This window comes from Pinus tabuliformis, chromosome X, assembly GCF_031772625.1.
Source record: "Pinus tabuliformis cultivar Carrire ecotype Pingquan chromosome X, CPIR1, whole genome shotgun sequence".
Taxonomy (NCBI): Eukaryota; Viridiplantae; Streptophyta; class Pinopsida; order Pinales; family Pinaceae; genus Pinus; species Pinus tabuliformis.
In genome coordinates, this window is record NC_142308.1 from 377,379,333 (window position 1) to 377,391,761 (window position 12,429).

The 12,429-nt window shown below is 32.2% G+C and overlaps 1 pseudogene; it reads left to right on the forward strand.

Annotated features, from left to right (window-relative positions):
* Nucleotides 1–415: 415 nt before the first annotated feature.
* On the forward strand, nt 416–11,978 carry LOC149140085 (O-fucosyltransferase 23 pseudogene; annotated as a pseudogene).
* Nucleotides 11,979–12,429: the final 451 nt, after the last annotated feature.

The following is a 12,429-nucleotide window of genomic DNA, read 5'->3' on the forward strand; positions in this document are numbered from 1 at the left end:
TTTTAGAGGACAGGGTGTTGTTAGAGGGATGGAGTGACTTCTTAGCCCCTTACAAAAAGAAGAAACTGGGTGTGTTGGATATCTACTCAAAGTATCCCTATCTCATTCAATCTGCAATTGATTATGAAGTATGCCTGGCCTTCATCCTTCAGTGACGGGCGGAACATGGGCCTCATTTCTGTTATGGGCGGAGGGTTATTATGGGCGGAGAGCTTGAGAACCCTCTTCTTCATTGTTACAAGTACAGGCTATCCTAATAGTTTACGTTGTTACAGGTAAACGCTATGCTGATATCTCCTTCATTATCAGAGGTAAACGCTATGTTGATATCTCCTTCACTATCAGAAGATATGTTAATCTATTTTGTATATATTTATGGTGAAAAATCCTTCTAGACTGATGCTCGTTCTTAGAGATGGGAAACATGGTCAGGCAAGTAGTCCCTCCTCGCACTCGAAATGTACTTGGAATAACTTACTACTTATCGATGGATGGAGTTCCAATTGCTTGCTTGAATTAGACTCTGATAAAATTACAGAATATTTAGACAAGCACTATGCCGAGAATACCCTAAAAACCCCTCTGGAATTCAGGGAGGTTGGGAATAAAATCTTTCCGATATTTACAAATTGGCTACAAAGCAAGGAACTCGGCAGCTCCTGTAGAGATGAATTTGTGGGGGAGCTCATAGTGTTTGATCGCTAATTGTAGAACCATGTGAGTCTGGTTTCCTTTCCTCTGTTCAATGCTATTATTAATAATTTTTTTGTAATGCTTACTTGTTCTTTAATTAGAATAATCTAATTCAACGAATGAGACCCCTGGTGGTGCTGTTGACTCGTCACCAAGTTAACTCAGCCCGTTTTATCAGCCAAGCCAGATTTGGTTCATGGGCCAAGCTTAGGGCGCTATGGCCACTAGAGTTTGAACCTGGGTCTTTAGTGTTGTTAATCACTAGATCACAGTTTGATGGACATAGTTTTCGACCAAAGTAGCAAGATTTGATTGTATTGTTGTTTGTTGAATGGAAATTCGGCAGTCTTACAAAATTTGGTGAATTTTCTATAGTACAAACATGGTATGATCAATGCAGTTTTTTATTGCCCTTGCTAATATACTTCATGTCTTTGATACCCAGATTGACCTATAAACCCCACAAAAACATGAAAACCCTGAAAACCCTGAAAATATTAAGCAAAAAAACTTTAAAAAGATCTATAAATATAAAATAAATAGTGAAATTTTCAAGAAACGAATTATTTTTCTTATTTACTCTGTTCCCGAGTTTGGAATTCCTCCAAAATTTGGAACAAAATTCATATTTTTCGTATCTATACTTCCATATTGGGGATTGTATAAGATTTTTTTGTTACATATTTTGTCCGTATTGGGTCGTGTTTGGATTCGAATCTTGCTATGATGCCTTTGACTGATAGAGTTTGTCTTGGAAAAAGATTAGTATTTTATCTTTGGGTGAATTTTTTTTGTATTTGTTTTAGTTTCTATAATTTCTCATTCTCAATTCTGACCTTGCCAAACCATTTGCAAGAGTCTAGCTACTTTTCTTCAAGCTATGATCGAGTTGTGCAATTTTTTCTTAATAATGCTTCAAATGGTAATTGGAAATATGCCTACTGAAATTTGTGGAGTTAGTGTTTGGTTTCACTTGTTAAGGGTTTGGTTTGTGAAAATTCTATTGCTTGCAACTTACATTCATGTAATGCACGAGTAATGATCCTTGAGGAGGTTTTTTTCTGAACCACCTTGTGTTGTCAATTTGTGTTTTTGTATTCTAACCAACGAGCTACAATTTCTTAGTTTGATTCTTGTTGATTCTCACTATGCATGCAATGGTCCCTAGCCATCACAACCATTGAACGATGTATAAAGCTTTGTCATCAGTTTTATTCATGCAATGCACCTTCATAAACTTTCTTTTCTGAACCATATTGTGGCACCAATTTTGTGAATCTGCATATATTAACCAACCAGAGGCTGACAGTTATTAGTTTGATCCTTGTTGACTTTTTACCATGCATGCAGTGGTCCTTAGCCATCATTGCCATTTAAAGATGTATGCAGTTTTGGAATTGGTTTTTGATTGTTTTGATCATTTGCGAAAACCGCGTTCTATATTACAGAATGACCAAAAATACATCAATATTTTGCTCACCTGCACAGTTTGGACTAGATTGTTTCCCCTGTAAATAACATATTTACCATGTTTTATAAAATGAATGAGTCAGAGTAGAGCAAGCAAACTGGTATCTAAGGTTTTCATAGTCAGGTAGTTGTAGCCATTTATATTGATTGATTGCACAATCCATATTTGGATTATATTCACATTAGTTATGCAGTCTGAAGCTTCTATAAAACCATGACAATAACCCTAAGCTTAACATGATTTGTGCCTAACAGTGCTTCGTGGCTTTTTCTTTTCTGCTTCTTAAACAAGTTATTATCCTGATAAGAAAGAGGAAAATAAAAGAAATGTTGCCATATAAACTTCACTTAAGAATCTTCATGTGATCACAAGGGTCAAGCAACCTATCAGGGGTTTTCATTTCCAGAGAAAACACAAAATAGCAATGAAATAGACTAAAGGCACAACTGACGTTGGACTTGAAGAAGATGGACAGTTTGGCAGTAGTGAACCTCAACTAATTGCATTCATATTCCTCCCTTCTATGAGTGAACTAAGTATAAGTTTATCAAATCACATATTGTGAATAATAAATTCCCCAGTTTTGTAAATGATATGTATCTTTTTACATAATCATCTTATGTCAAAAATGTAAAGAGAAAACAGTTTATATATGTGTGTGCGAAACAATTAACTATTTTGCAACGAAGAGGAAGCACAATAATATTTCATTGCCCCTGATTGTTTATTTTATTGAAATAGAACACCAAGGACATTGTCCATGACATTGATGCCGGAGTTGGCTAGGGCAATCCCTCTTTTGGAAAGATTCCAGGTATTATCATATTCTGATGTTCCGAAAAGAATTTATTTTGCAAAGTAGTCGAAGAATTTTAAACAATAGCAGGGAGAGATTATTTTGTTAGATTCAATGAACAAGGTGATGCATAATATTAAATATTTTTGTTGAATGACCTCAGTATCACACTTGACATTGATGTTCCAAGCATTTCCTTATTTTGTATCTGTTGAGATTCATTGCAATTTGAATTTAGCAGTTTAGGTGACTTGGATCCCTGGTTTGTGTGTTTTGCTATGTTAGGTTGAAGGGTTCATTAGATCCATGCAAAAGCAAATGCAGTCTGGGAAAACGTGGGTTTTTCTCAAAGAGGTCTGTGGTACCACAGGGTTGAGAGAAAAAGCTTTTGCACTTACATAGCGATACAACTGTTTTGTTTTGGAAAAGAAAAAGCTTTTAACAATGTAAACTTTGAAACGGGAACTGTAAACTGAAAACGAGAACTCTAGCCAAAAAACCCCTTAAAAACATCAAAAACAGTGCTAAAAACAAAAGTGTTGATGCTGGAATAACACTTTTTTTTTCTAGAGTAAATTTTGAGCGTGTTTTAAAAATGGCGGTGAAAACCAATTTTTTATGCAAAAATTGTCCCAAAAATGCCCTCAAAACAAAAAGTGTTAACGTTGGAATAACACTTTTTTTTTTCCCTTTTTTTTTTCAAGGGTAATATTTCAACATTTCGAAATAATAGCGTAAAATATTTTATCATGACCCTGAAAAAGATTAAAATTTCAAACAAATAATGAAGACATAAAATAAAATTAAAAATAAAAAAATTAAAACAATGAAAAAACACAAAACAAAATTTTTTTAAAAATTAACAAAACATAAATTCAAGCATATACTAAAAAAAGAACATAAAAAAAAAAACAAAAAAAAAAAAATCAATCATAAAAATGTAAAAAAAAACTAAATTAAAAAAACTAAAAAACAGTTAAAAATTATAAACAAATAAATAATAAAAAAAAAACATATTTAAAAAAATGGGAAAAAAAAATAATAATAAAAAATATCAAAAATCTGTAAACAATAAAAAACATTGTCAAAAGAAAAGAAAAGAAACTATATATATATATATGGAAAAGAAAAAAAAATAAAATTAAAAAACATTATAAAAAAACTAAAAAAAAATGAAAATTAAAAACAAACTAAATTTAATAAAAACATAAAAAATTAACAAAAATAAAAATAAAAACTATTAAAACAAACTAGATTTAAAAAAAAAAACAAAAACATAGAAAATCCACAAAATTAAAAATAAAAAACTAGCAAAATTAACATTATAAACATTTAAAAAAAACTAAAAAAAATAACAATACATTGAAATTAAAACAAAAAAAACCCAAAAATGTAAAAATATGTCTTTTCAAATTTAAAAAAAAAAAAAACCAAAAAATTTAAAATTTTTAAAGAAACATTTATTTCTCTATTTAAAAAAAAAAAAAAAAAAAAATTAATACATATCGTTTTTTTAATTAAAAAAAAGTATATATTAATTTTTTTTTAAATTAATTCATAAACCAATTTGAGCTTTTTATTATTATTTTAAGAAAACAATGATTGAAAAATTTATTTAAAAAAAAAAAAACAAAAAAACGAAAATAAAAATTAAAAACAAAAATTTATTTTCGAAAACAAAAATTTATTTTTAAAAACAAAAATTTATTATTATTTTTTTAAAATTTATTTTTTTTTAAAATTATTAAAAACAATTTTTTTTTTTGCCCCTCGGGCGGCCCGCAGCGCCGCGGCCCAGGGCGGAGGGCCTACACGCAGGCCGCCCGGTGGGCGGAGGGTCGATTCCCAGAATCGACCCTCCGCCCACCAGGCGGCCCGTGGCGGCGCGGCCAAGGGAGGAGGCCTGCGCCCTGGACCGCGCCGCCGTGGTCCGCCCGAGGGGCAAATTTTTTTTTTTTTTTTTAATAATTTAAAAAAAAAAATAAATTTAAAAAAAATAATAATAAATTTTTGTTTTTAAAAACAATTTTTTGTTTTCGAAAATAAATTTTTGTTTTTAATTTTAATTTAATTTTATTTATTTATTTATTTTAAAAACAAATTTGTTTATGAATATGAAATTTGTATAAAATTTTTTATAAAAAGGTAAGTTTAAAAAATTTTAAATTTTCTTCAATTTTTTTTTCTTTGTTTAATCAATTTTGTTTTTTATTTTTTAAATATAAAATACATAATTCTTGGAAATTTTAATTTTTTATTTTAAATACATGCTTTTTAATTTTTTTTTGTTTTTTTTAAACATATATTTCTAAAATTTCTATATTTTTATGGTTTTTTTTTTGTAAATTTCAATGTATTTTTGTTTTTTTTAGTTTTTTTTTTTAAATATTTTTAATGTTAATTTTACTAGTTTTTTATTTTTATTTTTGTTAATTTTCTATATTTTTTTTAAATCTAGTTTGTTTTCATTTTTTTTTTATTTTTTTCTTCTTGTTTTTATTAATGTTTTTTTATTTTTTCTATTTTGACTTACTTAATTATATATATATATATATAAATTATGTTTTTTTTTTTTTTTGCCAAATTCTTTTATAGTTTATGAAATAATTTTTTTTTTATTAACATTTTTATTTTGTCTTATTATATATATATTTTTATATGACTTTCTTGAGGTAATCAACATTTAAAAAAATAAAAATAAAGCAACTTAAAAATTCTTTAAGTAATCATAATTAAAAAAAAAAAAATGCACATAATAAATTTTAAAGTGTGAAAAATAAGTCCCCTAAGAAAAAAAGTATGATGTATAACGACGTTTCAAAATCAACATAAAAATCACTAACATTTAAAAACGAATATTTATATTTGATACATGAGAATATTTAAATTGTTAAAAATATGCTCCAAAAAATAATTATTGTATTCTGCATCACCACTTTTTAAAATCGGGTCATGTTTTTACCACCTCTATGAAACGGGTAATCGTATCGGTTATTTAAAGTGCCAAAAACTATGTTCTAAAAAAAATATGTGTATTCTGCATCGCCCCTTTTTAAAATCGAGTCATGTTTTTACTACCTCTATGAAACGGGTAATCGTATCGGTTATTTAAGGTTATTTAAAGTGCCAAAAACTATGTTCTAAAAAAAATATGTGTATTCTGCATCGCCCCTTTTTAAAATTGAGTCATGTTTTTACTACCTCTATGAAACGGGTAATCGTATCGGTTATTTAAGGTTATTTAAAGTGCCAAAAACTATGTTCTAAAAAAAATATGTGTATTCTGCATCGCCCCTTTTCAAAATCGGGTCAATTTTTTGCTATCTCTACGAAATGGGTAACAGTATCAGTTCTCGTTTCAAAGTTTACATTGTTTTTTGCACTTACATAGCGATACAACTGTTTTGTTTTGGAAAGAAGTGAGTTCGTGGGTAGCCACCTGCTCCAAGGGGGGGACATGAAATCTAAATACTAAATATGCAGCAACAAATGTACTCAATTGTGTGGAAACTTTGTAGTTTGCCTACTTAAACCAACTCGGCCAAAACCAGAAGCTTGCAGCTTACAGAAGCACTGGTAAAGATGGTCAAGATAGATGAACTCTTGGGAGGGTAGAATATATGACTGACATTGCAGCCTACAAGCAGTTCGTTCAGCTGCCAACGAAAATGCTAAAAGATGTATTTGTGCTTTAAGAGATTTCAGCGTCTCAAAATGTGACTGTGATCAATAAACGATCTTGAATACCAAAATCAGCATTAAGTATTAATAAGCAAATGTCTTGACTTACCCAGACATGCTTCAATTAACCATTGATCATTTATCCTAACACGTTAACCAGGCAGCACGTTTTTCTTGTTAGTTGCTATATTGGGAATGACAAATAGACCATTTCAAAATGTTTTGATCATATGAATAGCTGGTTTCATTGTATATTTATAGTCATCAGTGCACCTATTTATAATCGTTGTTCTTCCAACAAAAAAACTCTAATTTCAAAACAAGAAAAGTCAAGCAACGAAGGCTCAGAAAAGAAAGAAAAGGCATACAAAATGAAGTTACCATGTAAAAGTATCTTCAAAATATTTATAGTATGTAGATATAGCAATTGGTTGTCTTCAACATCCACTATAAATGTATTGTACTAGGAGAAAAGTTATTGTGGAGCCTCAGACAGACAATCTGTTCAAAAGAACCGCTGTCAATGATTCCATTGCAATTTGCATTTTCAAAGTTCATAAAAAACTTAAGAAGATAAGGCATAAAGCAAGCAAATACTATGCTCTTGTGCAAGAAAAGGAAAATATGTAGCTTAAGCATGTGCAAGAAAAGAAAAATATAGTCCCAATCTAACCACTGGAGTGTATTTTCTCACTGCCTTAGCTTAAGCATGTTTAAGGTCACAATACACACATGCATGCAAGCAGAAGGAGTTGAACTGGACAACTGCACAAGAGAATTTTTTCTATTAAGACGTCACATTCAACATGAATGCATGCAAAGTTGCAAACACCAACCATAGAAGGTAAGCTTGATCTGTGCTACTGAACACAATAAAGTTTTATAATTTTGAAATATATAGAAGGCATAAAGGCACCAAGTTAACTCAGCTCGTTTTATCAGCCAAGCCAGATTTGGTTCATGGGCCAAGCTTAGGGCGCTATGGCCACTAGAGTTTGAACCTGGGTCTTTAGTGTTGTTAATCACTAGATCACAGTTTGATGGACATAGTTTTCGACCAAAGTAGCAAGATTTGATTGTATTGTTGTTTGTTGAATGGAAATTCGGCAGTCTTACAAAATTTGGTGAATTTTCTATAGTACGAACATGGTATGATCAATGCAGTTTTTTATTGTCCTTGCTAATATACTTCATGTCTTTGATACCCAGATTGACCTATAAACCCCACAAAAACATGAAAACCCTGAAAATATTAAGCAAAAAAACTTTAAAAAGATCTATAAATATAAAATAAATAGTGAAATTTTCAAGAAACGAATTATTTTTCTTATTTACTCTGTTCCTGAGTTTGGAATTCCTCCAAAATTTGGAACAAAATTCATATTTGTCGTATCTATACTTCCATATTGAGGATTGTATAAGATTTTTTTGTTACATATTTTGTCCGTATTGGGTCGTGTTTGGATTTGAATCTTGCTATGATGCCTTTGACTGATAGAGTTTGTCTTGGAAAAAGATCAGTATTTTATCTTTGGGTGAATTTTTTTTGTATTTGTTTTAGTTTCTATAATTTCTCATTCTCAATTCTGACCTTGCCAAACCATTTGCAGAGTCGAGTCTAGCTACTTTTCTTCAAGCTATGATCGAGTTGTGCAAATTTTTCTTAATAATGCTTCAAATGGTAATTGGAAATATGCCTACTGAAATTTGTGGAGTTAGTGTGTGGTTTCACTTGTTAAGGGTTTGGTTTGTGAAAATTCTACTGCTTGCAACTTACATTCATGTAATGCACGAGTAATGATCCTTGAGGAGGTTTTTTTCTGAACCACCTTGTGGTGTCAATTTTTGTTTTTGTATTCTAACCAACGAGCTACAATTTCTTAGTTTGATTCTTGTTGATTCTCACTATGCATGCAATGGTCCCTAGCCATCACAACCATTGAACGATGTATAAAGCTTTGTCATCAGTTTTATTCATGCAATGCATCTTCATAAACTTTCTTTTCTGAACCATATTGTGGCACCAATTTTGTGAACCTGCATATATTAACCAACCAGAGGCTGACAGTTATTAGTTTGATCCTTGTTGACTTTTTACCATGCATGCAGTGGTCCTTAGCCATCATTGCCATTTAAAGATGTATGCAGTTTTGGAATTGGTTTTTTATTGTTTTGATCATTTGCGAAAACCGCGTTTTATATTACAGAATGACCAAAAATACATCAATATTTTGCTCACCTGCACAGTTTGGACTAGATTGTTTCCCCTGTAACTAACATATTTACCATGTTTTATAAAATGAATGAGTCAGAGCAGAGCAAGCAAACTGGTATCTAAGGTTTTCATAGTCAGGTAGTTGTAGCCATTTATATTGATTGATTGCACAATCCATATTTGGATTATATTCACATTAGTTATGCAGTCTGAAGCTTCTATAAAACCATGACAATTACCCTAAGCTTAACATGATTTGTGCCTAACAGTGCTTCGTGGCTTTTTCTTTTCTGCTTCTTAAACAAGTTATTATCCTGGTAAGAAAGAGGAAAATAAAAGAAATGTTGCCATATAAACTTCACTTAAGAATCTTCGTGTGATCACAAGGGTCAAGCAACCTATCAGGGGTTTTCATTTCCAGAGAAAACACAAAATAGCAATGAAATAGACTAAAGGCACAACTGATGTTGGACTTGAAGAAGATGGACAGTTTGGCAGTAGTGAACCTCAACTAATTGCATTCATATTCCTCCCTTCTATGAGTGAACTAAGTATAAGTTTATCAAATCACATATTGTGAATAATAAATTCCCCAGTTTTGTAAATGATATGTATCTTTTTACATAATCATCTTATGTCAAAAATGTAAAGAGAAAACAATTTATATATGTGTGTGCGAAACAATTAACTATTTTACAACGAAGAGGAAGCATAATAATATTTCATTGCCCCTGATTGTTTATTTTATTGAAATAGAACACCAAGGACATTGTCCATGACATTGATGCCGGAGTTGGCTAGGGCAATCCCTCTTTTGGAAAGATTCCAGGTATTATCATATTCTGATGTTCCGAAAAGAATTTATTTTGCAAAGTAGTCGAAGAATTTTAAACAATAGCAGGGAGAGATTATTTTGTTAGATTCAATGAACAAGGTGATGCATAATATTAAATATTTTTGTTGAATGACCTTAGTATCACACTTGACATTGATGTTCCAAGCATTTCCTTATTTTGTATCTGTTGAGATTCATTGCAATTTGAATTTAGCAGTTTAGGTGACTTGGATCCCTGGTTTGTGTGTTTTGCTATGTTAGGTTGAAGGGTTCATTAGATCCATGCAAAAGCAAATGCAGTCTGGGAAAACGTGGGTTTTTCTCAAAGAGGTCTGTGGTACCATAGGGTCGAGAGAAATTCACTTTGGAGGACATGCTCTGCTTTCAAAGAGTAAGGATATGTATCTATTTTCTATGATTTGCAAATCTGCATCACTTGTAGCAACTTCTACGATCGTTTAAATTCTAAAGAGATATGCATGTGTGTAACTTTCATTTGTCAGTAAGATATCTTCAGAATAACATGTTGCATGTTTATTGAATATTTTCTAACTCTTTTGTGGCGTGCAAAATTTAACTTACCAGAGAAAATCGCCAATGTTCCCAACTAAGCAAGATTCTCAATTTATATCCGTATACCACACTTAGCTTTTACCACTGCTTAAATGTGGACGATTTGTCTGTAAAGGAATAGTGATGGATATATGAAACTAAAACTTTTTTTTTTATGAAGTGTGTATACAGATGAGATGAATATTCTCAATCCGAATCTGGAAAAAGTTGCCCACCCGTGTTACCGCGGGTTGTCAATAAAGTGTCTTACTCGTGAAGATAATAAAGATCCTCACTTATGCTACTCACTTACGCTACGATGACATATCGTTGTCTTAATGAAATTGGTGTTTCATTGATTTGAGGGTCTCCCATTATAACATGCAATTCAGAATTTGTGATTATTTCATCCTTCAGTTATGGGCGGAACTCGTCATGGTGTTCATTTCTATTATGGGCGGAATACATATGATATATGAAATATATATATGTATAAATGCATTCTTTTACCATCTTTCCAATTTCCATATTATTTTTCTAATTTAAAAACAACACTATGAGACTCGAAAATGTAGAAAAGCTATTCCCCTCAAATGTATCAGCCTGCAGGCATACTTCATAATCAATTGCAGAGGACCCAGTTTGCTTGGTATTTGTTCAGGCTTGATTCTCATGCTGACACCTAGTCGATCACCTCTTCTCGCTCCATCATTTCAATTCCCTCTGCAATGGCTTCGTTCGCATAAGCAGCAAGAATTCCCATAATTTTTCTGATGTTTTCGTTGTGGCTAAGGGGAGTGGGCAGCAGTGGACAATGGAAAGGGATATGGCACAGCTGGAACAATGCAATACCCCTGAAAGCGATCGGTATACCATTATTAAATTGGAGGGTAAACACCCTTTTCTTTGGCACGACCATTGGCATGTTCTTGATTATGCCAGAGTCTTTGAATGCCTCGTTCTTGTTGATAATTTATCTGCCGAAGTCTCCAGAGTTGTATCCAAGCTAATGAGCTTAAGCTCTCAAACTGGAATTGATCAGAATAAAATCAGAATGAGCCCATTCATATTTCAACCCAAATATGTGGCGGTTCATATGAGAATTGAGAAAGACTGGATGATCCATTGCAAGAAGCTTGAGATGAGGTCCAGAGCTAGAAATGGCAAGGACTTGAAAATTTGCAGTAGTAAGGAGGAAATAATGAAGAGGGTTGCTCACATTCCTGGACTGGAGAAGCCCTCTGTTGTTTATCTGGCTGTTGCCGACGATCTTTTAGAGGACAGGGTGCTGTTAGAGGGATGGAGTGACTTCTTAGCCCCTTACGAAAAGAAGAAACTGGGTGTGCTGGATATCTACTCAAAGTATCCCTATCTCATTCAATCTGCAATTGATTATGAAGTATGCCTGCAGGCTGATACATTTGAGGGGAATAGATTTTCTACATTTTCGAGTCTCATAGTGTTGCAGAGGACCATGAGAATGGATAGGGCACAGGATTGTGAAGGTTCAACTGTGGCTTCTTATGCTTACAACATTGAAGGCCCAGCAGGAGGACCTAAAAGATGGGCAACCAACATGTCGGATTTGAGCCTTGCTGCTATTAGCTATGGATCTAATGAGGTCTCTTGCCAGTGAAAGACTAGAACCAGATTGTTCAATTTTAAGCAGATTCAGGCTTGAATCTCAACAAGGTGATTTTCTGTAACATTATTTTGTAAGCTGTATGCTACAAAGAAATTGTCTGGTCAATACCTCTTGCAGAAGCTACATTTTATGTGCATTTTGTATGATTCTTCCTCACGATCATGCTCTTCAAATATGATCTAATAGCTTTTTAACAGAGAATGGGAGATTAATGGTGCCTCAATACCAATTGGTGTTGTTCAAAACAAATTGTTATATACTATTGTTAAATTGGGTCTATATTTATTTCAGAATTAATGAAGTTTGTTCTTGAAGATGTTTAGATGTTTGTTCTTGGTGGTTTATGTACATTGCAAACACAGCCGGTATTTAGCCATCTCCATTCCCTCTTAGGGTTTTATTGCACATCTCACGCTCTGTATCTCTGTGTTTTCTCGAATAGATGAATATATAATAAAGAAATAAGAGAATCACAAGTTTGATTGTTGACATTTTTTATTATTACCAAATCTTACATTAGTATTCTGCGTTAAACATAGAT